Genomic DNA, 10520 nt, shown 5'->3' on the forward strand with positions numbered 1-10520 from the left:
AAGGCATGCATTTTAAGAAACATGAAATAGCTTTGTAATTAACCTTTTGAGAGCAAATCCATGATTTAATGTCCAAATTCTATTGGAAATAACACCTGGAAATTGCACTAGAATTGAAACAATTTTAATCACTCTCCTACTTTATTTTTTTTTTTTTTCAGTTTTAGAAGATTATACTAACTTGGGTATTAATTTTACACTTAACAAAATATTTAAATGAGTTTTACAATTCACTCATTAGTATAGAAAAAAGAAGACTAAGACAAATAAAAGTGGTTCTCTCTTCCTTAAAGATATCACTTACTCCATGCCTGACTCTGACATTTTAACAGGGTGAAGACACAAAGTGTTGGTTCAGAAATGTAGTTGCATAATTCAAATATATTAGCTCCTCACTGAACAACTTGAATCTTCATAGGAAGATGAAATTTTTTGGTAAAGGTGAAAAGATTGAAAAAAAATAAGATTTTATTTTGTACTATGTGATGTAGAGATTAACTGAATGATTTTGAATATCATTAAAAACCAAATATGTTGAACACGATGACATGATTAAATTGGATGAGTGATGTGATAATTACAAAATATAACTTAAGGGAATATTAGTTCCTGTTCCTCTGGATGCCTTAATCACAGGGGCATAGATTGGAACACTAAAGACAATATACATTTATGTCATAGCAATGCAGATTTTTCTAAGATCTGCTTTTTAAATAATCACTGTGTGTCCTCACATTTTATTGAAACGTAGGAGAATAATCATATCTTAACTCAAAAGTGATTAAGTACACGGAAAATATTTGAAAGCAATTAATTTAATTTAATTTAATTTTTTTCATTAGGAGAGAATTTTATTTTTAAAGTGTCACCTTAAACTGCAAGGATGTCCATTAAACATCACAATTAAACACGCCAAAGGAGAAGCCATGTTGTCAAAATGCCCATTGACTTTACCGAAACACCTCACACCCACCTTTTGCTGACCTTCTGTAATCACTTTTCTTTTTTAAGTTTTTTTTTTCTTTTTTTAAACAAGAGAAAGTAGACAGAAACTTGTTGGTAAATGCTATTTGTCCATATTCACATAGAGATATAGTGTAATCTCTGAGCCCAAAATACAGAGAAAGGAGCAAGCAAGCTAGAATTCTGTGCACTACTGCGCAGGGGCCTGGCACGCTCCAGCTTCCAGCAGAGCTAAGAGAGCAGAAGGCTTTTCTTTTTTTCCCACAGAGCACTGTGGTATTGATTCCATACAGTTTTTGTTGAGCCAGGAAGGGATAAAAATGAATTTGGACATATATATATTCATTTTCATATACTTTTTCACCATAAGTTACTACAAGATATTGAATATAGTTCCCTGTGCTATACAGTAGGAACTTGTTGTTTATCTATTTTTATATATATTAATTAGTATCTGCAAATATCAAACTTCCAATTCATCCCTTCTCACCCCCTTTCCCCTGGTAACCATAAGCATTATGCTGTACACCAGAAATTGATATATCATAAACTGACTATACTTCAATATATATATGATGAAAATCTTAAAAAAAAATGAATTTGGAAAAGAAAGGGGTAGAGATTCTTTTCCCACCGAGTTCTGCTCAAGATATTTCCCCCAAAACAAGTTGAGAACTATAGTATAAGGGAGAAAAGAGACCTCATTAATTTTAAGTTATCAACAAGTGAAAATACTCTTTAAAATCAGAATTGGAGTGACATCCCCCTGCCACTCCCAGACCTGCCTTCATGATCAAATCGAAGAAGGAAATCAAGTGTATCACTTATCACGGCTTTGCCTGTGGTGTTCTAAAGACAAAATAGAACATCAATATCTGATATGCTTTGTAAAATATTTATCCAAAAATCACAAAGAACTATAAATTCGCTGATTAACATGTTTTTATACTTTGGGATATTTATCAATTGGTGAAGTCATAACAACCTTAGGTAAAACCTTTATTCAAATGCTAGATTTTAAAAAAAATCTATTTGTCTTCTAATTTGAAACATATTAAAGTTTTGTTTACTGAATATTTATCAAGTACCAGACAATGTGCCATGTTCTTTACTTGTCTGTAAACTTTAAAACCATCTACGTAGCTAGTTGTTATTTTATTTAGTTCACAGAAATAAAAAGTGCCTTTGCAGTCAGGGTGCCCTTCTTACAGTGGCAGAGATAGAAAGTGTATGGCTAGCACCAAATCGATGAATGTGCCATCATCTTTCTCTACGAAAGACTTTTCCCCGTCAGTGAGGGATGAAATGTTCATGTTTGCATCACTAACAGATGCTATTATTTTGTTTAGTGGTGGTAATGTCTCTCTTTTCTACCTTGAAAAAAAAACTACGAAAATAAGTAGTTTTTTTAATTCAGTGTGGCGTACTCTCTTGTTCCATGTATTCATATGGGTTGAAATAATGAATCCAATAAATCACCAACTATAAAACACCAGTGTTGGCTGACACTAATCAGCTGATAGAACAGTAGAGTTGACAGGCAGGTGTGGCATACAGAGTATATTCTTGCCAAAGGGCTTTACAGATAGGAGAAAAATAAAGTTAAGGATGATAAAGTGTTAGCTCTTATGTTGGCGGTTCTAGCTTTCATTAACTGAATAAAATAATTATAATTTCCCATTTTATCATACATTTTGTAAGAAAAAAACAACCTTTTGTCACAAATAGTAAATGATACAGGCATTTATTTTAAAAAATTGATATGGGGGAAGTATAGTAATATAATAAAGCAGTCATGTACCTCATGATAACTCTTCAATTTTTTACTGTATTTCCTTCTAAGTTTTATTTTTTCTCAAAGTACCACCCACTTCATAATTATGCATGTACAAACAAATATTGCATAAAATGTATTAGCAAAAATTACAGCTCTTGGTATGTTCTAAACACTACATCCTTTAGATAAAACAATCTAAAACAATCTAATTGACTAGAAATTATTTTCTCTATTTTATAAACACAGGACATAAAGAACAAATTCTTTTTTCATGTGTATTGTATTTCATTTAATTTTTTAATAAGAATAAATCTTAGTATTAACTTTTGGTCATAAAGTAGCTTAATAATAAGTATTTGTTTCTACCTCTAACCTCCCATAAAATCAACAGAAATGGCACAGATATTATAAAACAAGACTTTAAGAAATTTATAACTTATACATTCAAGTAATACCAGTTTACATGGAATTGTTGAAGAAATTTAGGAAGCTTGCAGGATTCATGATCAATATAACAAAAAAAAATCTATTTCCATATGCGCAATAGAAAACAGAACTAAAACAAAACAATGCTATTTAAATAGCATTAAATATCCAAGAATAGATTTTCAATATATGTTTAAGAGATTAAAGAAAACCTAAATAAGTAAAAGGATGTACCATGATCATGACTTGTAAGACTCAGTGTTGTTAAGATGTCACCAATTGATCTATAGATTCATTGTAATCACAATAAAAATCCCAGCATGATTATTATGAATATTAATGAGCAACTTTTAATATTTATAAGGAAATATTAAAGACAAAAATAGCAAAGACAATTTTGAAGAACAGAGCTGAAAGACTATCTCCATATATATACACATATGTGAATGTATATATACACATATATATGTAATTGGCTCAAGCACAGGCAGATACACTGCTATGGATGAATGTCATAAAGATAATATTAAGGCAAACAATTCATGTACAAATGTATATGGACTGTTCAATGCTATTTAAATACCATTTGAAAATAGGCTAAACTGATCTGACTGAGCTAACACAAAGGATCAAGTTGTCAAATCAAACACACAAATTTGAGTGCTTACCAAAAAATTAAGCTTTATTAGTAAGTAAAAGGGTGCAGGCAAGCAACATTTTTAGACAAAGCCTGGAGGCTTTAGAAAAAGATATGGAGGATGGTTCCTGGGCCCTTTCTACACCAAGCCTAGACTATCTGTCCTAGAATTACAGACAAGTCTCCATGTGAGGTTTTGTGGCTTTACAGCCGCAGCAGAAGAGCGTTAAACTTATGTGACATCTCCATCGTATTTTACTGTTCATGTGCCATTTTCTAGGGAGTCGTGCCTCACTCACTCATACATTCTGGACTTATTAAACAATACACAGTTCTTAATCAGAGACATCCTTTTTAGGACGCTCCATAGATGGCTAGCCTTCTCTTAACAGGCACTATTTGCCTATTTACCTAGACGTTTAGTTATTTAAAAAGGAGATTAGGTCCATAATTCTAAATCAACTCAGTACAACCTCATAGGGGAAATAAAATACCTGTCTTTCTGTTCTCATTCTCTTTTTACTCTACAGATTCTACACATTCGCCAGATTGTTATTATACTCACCTTTGTGCGCATCAGTTTCCTGCTCAGATTTTTTTCGTGGGGCAATAATGAAGAAATAGTATGTAAAGAGCATGAAAAACTGACTATGCCTGGTGAATGGGGCACAAAGAAAATGGATGCAGTGTCTATTTAATTATGTTAAAACAGATGGGCAAGTCCTTATAAAATACCCCCTTTATGACTTAATACATAATTAACCTAAGTTTTATATTTTTGTATGATTTGGTACCTTAATCACTACTGTCTGTTATTTATCAGGAGATTCAGTCATTTCTCTGTTTTCTCTTTAGAGCTTTTTAATAAAACTTATCTTTTAATATTTTATTATGAAAGTATCCAGATAAGCTGCAAACTTTGTAAAAACAAAAATTTAAGAAGGAGATTATTCCCAGTTGGTTCTTTTCATTTCTTTCCATTAAGGTTTCCTGGTCATCAGGAGAGAAATGGATTATAGGTCCGCAGTTTTAACTCCTCCCTCTTGAGTTGGACCAGAAGAAAAAATATTGGATGAGAAGTTTCTAGATTTCTGTTAAAAATATTCTTGATCTGAGCAATGGCTACATTGGTTTACTCAATTGGTGAAAATCTATTAAATGACATATAGCGTTTGTGCACTTTTCTCTATGTATTTTATGTTTCAGTGAAAAAGTTTACTTCAAAAGTGACTAGAAGTTTACTTAAAAATGAGAAAGCTGACAGGAGAAATAACAGCAGAATACTATTTATATTATAAATGTTTGACTAATCTAAATGTGAAAATATGAAAAAGTTTAAAAAAGTTTTGTCATTGTGACAAACATAACTAAACATTACAATTCTAGATTTTTGATTCTTTATCATGATTTTTGTTATAGCATTAACTTGATGTTTTAATTTTTCACAGACAATATCTGGGCAATATTTCTATTCTATATCATTATTTTTGATTTTCTGTTAAAATTGTATTATGAAGTGCTTCTGTTAACTCCTTTTAAAAAACTAGATTTCATCACTTTTTATATTATTTCTAAATATATATAAAATAAAAATTTATGCCTTTGGTTTTTAATTATGTATATGTAATAGGTTAACATGAGTAACTTTGCATATGATGTTTCATACAACAGAAATTATTATTAAAATACGTAGCTTAAAAAACAATGTTAAATGAAATGTGTTCTTTTTTTTTTTTCCCTGCAGGGGGCAAGAAACCAGCACGTGATCAGCCCACCTGGCCAGAAACCCAGATGCTCATCAACAGGAAATCATGGTGTTATGTGGTGAATGGACTACAGCCTGACTCCTTCATCCTCAGACTACCTCAGTCTTGGTCACTGCCAGTCACTTAAGGAAGTCCTTTCTGGAAGGGACAAGTATGGGCAAGTTTCCTCTGCCCACATTACCAATGACCAGGACACAGGCAGTGCGTGGTCACTTCAAACACAGGCAGAAAAGGACACAGGACTGCTGAAGTTGAAGACCAGGGTCAGAAGACCACAGCCATGGCAGGGCCCACTCACTCTCCTCTTTTAAAGCCTCACAGAAACCATCCCTGAACCAGACACTCAGGGCACTCAATAGACACCAGGTGCCAGGAGGCATCTAAAAAGCCATGGGACAGAAGAGGAGTGGGAAAGCTCCAGGGTTTGGAAGGGACAGGATGGACCCTTCAAACACGGGGAAACGCTTTCAGCAATTCCTCTGCCTGCACTATCAATGACCAGGGCACGGGCAGCCCATGTTCACTTTCAAATGCAGAGGCTGAAATGGATTCATAAGCAGATTAAAAACAAATGTATATGGGTTATTATTTTATGATATATTTACTGTGATATCTTCAGTTAATTCTCTCAACAGGTTGGCATTAATAAACCATTTTCAAGATGACAAAGTTAATGCACAGATGATCATGCAGCATTTAATTTAGCTAAACTTTGAACTGAGTTCTTATGAAATCTAAGAAGAATGCTGCTTTGATTACACCACCATAGTAACTTAAATGACAGTGAAATTTAAATTAACAACTGTACCCATAGTATGAAATATCATTGCGTTATATTTGAAAATTCCAGCATTTCAAATACTAATATTTTAAGATACTGGGTAGTGGATTAAAATAGATTAAATTTGGTTTAAGTTCAAGATTTTCAAAGTGATCTCAATTATTAGACTAAATTAACATATTTTAAGATTATAAGTTTCTGCCTACAAGGTTAAATTTAGGATATTTAATGCAGTTAACAACATCCCTTGAGAGCCAACCCCCCTCACTGCCCTGCTGCCAAAAAAAAAAAAAAAAAAAACCAGATAGTATCTTGGAAAAAATATTCTTGGCAGGATATTTCTCTAACTCAGATCATGCAGTTTTGGAAATAGGTCTAAGCCATGTTCAACAATATCCTTTATTAATAATAAAATTGGTGATATTTTAACTTATACTTCTGTCATTCAACTGGGCCCAAACTTGAGAGGGTAAAAAAGGTGTTATTATTAGACTCATAAAATCTCAATATTAATGATAAGTTACTTACGTAGAATCAGATATCTTTACAGATAATGACTTAAAAACTTGTAAAAAAAAATGTAAAAAACTGTCTAGAGAGTTTGAGAGGTTCTGTCTCCTCCCTCCCCCCATTAAATGATCATGTGGCTAGTTGACAGTCATTTTCAGAGGGAATTTTGCTAGTAAAGAAAAAGATTTGGGGCTGATACAATAAAGTAAAATTCTCTCTAGAATAGTTACTGTGCTGTTGAAGACCAGTTTCATTATTCCAAGCGTTAACAACACATTCTCAGTATAAGAGTAGATTTCTTTAGGAAATAATTGGCAGTGTAAGACTGAGCTAATTGTTAAAAAAAAAAAAAAAATCCCAAAGTAGCCACATGTCTTGCACAGAACAACTCAACACTTCTGAAGTATCAAGCTGCTCTCTCCCTGAGAAGCATGAATCATAATATTGCTACTGAAAATGTTCATTAGACTAAATGAGAGTGCAATTAGCTTCCAAAAAATCTGAAGTATTCCAATTTGCTGTCAAGAGAAATTGTACATCCAAACTACATTTATTAACTGTAGTGTGTTAAAACTTCCGATTTCAGGGATATTTTCTACTACTTTTTAAGCATATTTATTTTAAAAGAGCTTCAAATGCAATTTCAAATATAATGTCACATTGTGTGTTTTAAGTGTATGGAAGTGTATTCATGTTTAATGTTCATACATTGAACTTTTATTCTTTTTTCATGCTTCAAATTAAAAACTTCATTTGTAGAAAAGTTTGAGTCCACTCAATGAGATTTATATGGCAATTGTGCTATGTTCTAGAAACATCTGTATCAAGTCAAATATTAACATTTTCTGTCTTGATTTTATAACTTCAATGATTTCATGAGATACTTGGTCTTGATTTTTTTCTCAGTTTGGTTGTAAGAACTGTGTGTCTAAAATGCTGATTGAATTCAAGAAAACTTTTTATTGAACGCTAATTTCAGCAATATTGTGGAATCCTCATACTACAAACATATATACATATTATTAAATTATAGAAAAATTTAATAAGTAAACGCCCTGAAAGAAGTGAAGAGAATCATCTTAGGCCAGAAGTGTGCCTGGAAGACAGATTACAAAGGTAAGAGTTTCCTGACTCTGCAATATATCATACGCATATCTGTGAATTGAAGTAGCTTTAAAATTTTAGTGCACAGGGACATGACTAAGGCTAAATTAGAGGAGTTAACTGAAAGATCATACATCGTAGACTTGTAACACAGAAAATGGATGCAGTAGGGAAAACATTCTTCACAAAACAATGCAGATATAAAATGTTTAAATGTTTAAATGTTTATCACAGACTTACTTCTCTATAAGGGAAAAATGAATTCCTTAAAAGTGTCTGCTATTGGTTAGCCTTCACAATGGCTCCAGACCCCTTTTTATGCAATTTTCATGGCCTATAACACACACACACACACACACACACACAAGCAAACACATTCATACAGCTGCTGTCTAAGGCATACATGATTACCAGTATAGAGTTCTCACAAACACAAGCTTTCAATACAAAAGGAAAAAAAAAATTTAAAAACACTCAAGGAAGGAAATCATGCTGAGTGAGAGGTGGCAGTAATAACAACATCAAAAACACAAATAATACAAAATCTAGATAGCAGAAATGTCATGACTAGTAGATGAAATGAATAAGATATATATACATACATATATGTGTGTATATATACATGGATTGGTATGTGTATATATGTATAAGTGTGTATATATTTTATTTATTTATATATTTATATATACAATTTAATGCAAGAATGAAAAAGCATGAGTCAGGAGCAGGAGCCTATTAAAATGAGCAGGAATATTGAAAGAAAAATCAATAAAATAACATATAACAAAATATAAATTTTAATTCATAATAACATAATATAAATTAACACTTAGTGAAATTGTTAAATATGATGATAGAAATTTGATCTGAACATCCTCCATTGCATGCAGCTATGATAGAGAAAGAGAACATGAGAGAAGTGTGTGGAAACATGGAGCTTTGGATGAAGAAGGCTCAACATATATATATATAACTAGAGTTCTAGAATAAATAAAACAGAGTATGAGTTAAAAACATTTCCTGAGTTAATAATTTTGAAATCATTCAATTACTGAACAATGCGAATCCACACTTTCAGAAAGCACACATAGCAAACGATCATTATAAATGAGATCCACTAATCAAAATTTCTATCACAAATTTCAGAACTTCAAAGGAAAATATTTTTAAACTAATCAGAGATAAATACATATATACATATATTTACACACACAGATACACATACAGATAAACACCTACATATATAAGAGATGATCATGAATTATACATCTGAATTCTTAAAAACTACATTGAAAACTCAGATTAGAGAGCACTCATATTTTTGGATGTGGTGGTAAAATTAACCAAAGTCAAAGAAAATATATAAAACACATTGTAAGTTTAGAATTCTCTACCCAGAAATTTAGTTTTAAAGAGTGAGTGCCACGTAAATATAATTTCATAGAAATAAAAACAAAGTCAGGTTATCACTCTCAGGAGAAAAAGGACTCCTAAAATTTAGGAAAAAAAAAAAAAGGAATTATCCCCACATTCCTGTATGAGAAGCAACTGTATTAATCTGAATATTGACAGCAAAGGAAATTATGTGAGTACATCTCAGCAAACATCAGTAGTTAAAATAATGACAAAAATGACTACTTTGAGAGGTTAGAAAATGTGAAATAGATTTACTAGCTGGGTAGAAACAGCATGCCAGCCAGGAAGAGGGTGATTAGAATAACAGGACCCTGCAGTCTTTATGCTGAAAAACAAGAATAGTGAAGAAAAAATAATACATTAAAAAGTATTCTTTCTTCTTTGATTGTATTTTCATGTGCACATAGTGGATTAAAAAGAGAGGATTAAGGAGGGAGGAAATAGTAAGATTTACAAACTGTTCGGATTATCGGTAATGCATACTATGCATAAAATTCACAGCATTCCTTTCGTGACAAAGTTCTCCTTAATGAAAGCAGGAACCTAGCAAAAAGAATCTCTCTGAAAATATAATGGATTTAGTCTATAAGACAAAGCAAATAGGAAAGAATGCAAAATCTTATCTTCAGTCTTCACAACATCAATACACGTTTAAGTAAAACAATCCAAAATGATTGATTAACATTTCTGCTTATGCTCTTTGTGGCTTGAAATAGAGTAGAAGTTATTTTCTGAAAAATGACATCATCTTCTTCCGAAGGTCTTAAATTTCTTTCAATTCTCTGAAGTAGGTTATTGAGAAATTGGCAGCAACAACAGTTTCCATTTTATTGGGGTAAAACCTCTGATATCACTTACTGCAGATAGTTCCTACTTTTCAGTATAAATCTCATTGTGTGAACTCAACTAAAGCTGATCTATGAAAACAGAAAAACCATGTTTCCACACAAATATCAAAATAAGAATGTATTTTGAATTTCTGTACATAAAATGAGTAATCAGAGGCATCATAACAAATCACATTTGCCTAATTTGGTGTAAATATATTTACTTTATCTTTGTGATACACTCTTTTATATCTACAGGCCTGCACCTAACTCAAAATCTATTTAAATCATTTTGATGGTCAGGAGTTTGGTC

General features: G+C 31.9%; 1 non-coding gene across 1 annotated transcript; it reads right to left on the reverse strand.

The window, feature by feature from the left end:
• Positions 1-5974: 5974 nt before the first annotated feature.
• On the reverse strand, positions 5975-6107 carry LOC116668779. The gene has a single exon (XR_004326016.1). It is a non-coding gene; the product is annotated as a small nucleolar RNA SNORA71 (small nucleolar RNA).
• Positions 6108-10520: the final 4413 nt, after the last annotated feature.

This window comes from Camelus ferus, chromosome 14 (assembly GCF_009834535.1).
Source record: "Camelus ferus isolate YT-003-E chromosome 14, BCGSAC_Cfer_1.0, whole genome shotgun sequence".
NCBI lineage: Eukaryota > Metazoa > Chordata > Mammalia > Artiodactyla > Camelidae > Camelus > Camelus ferus.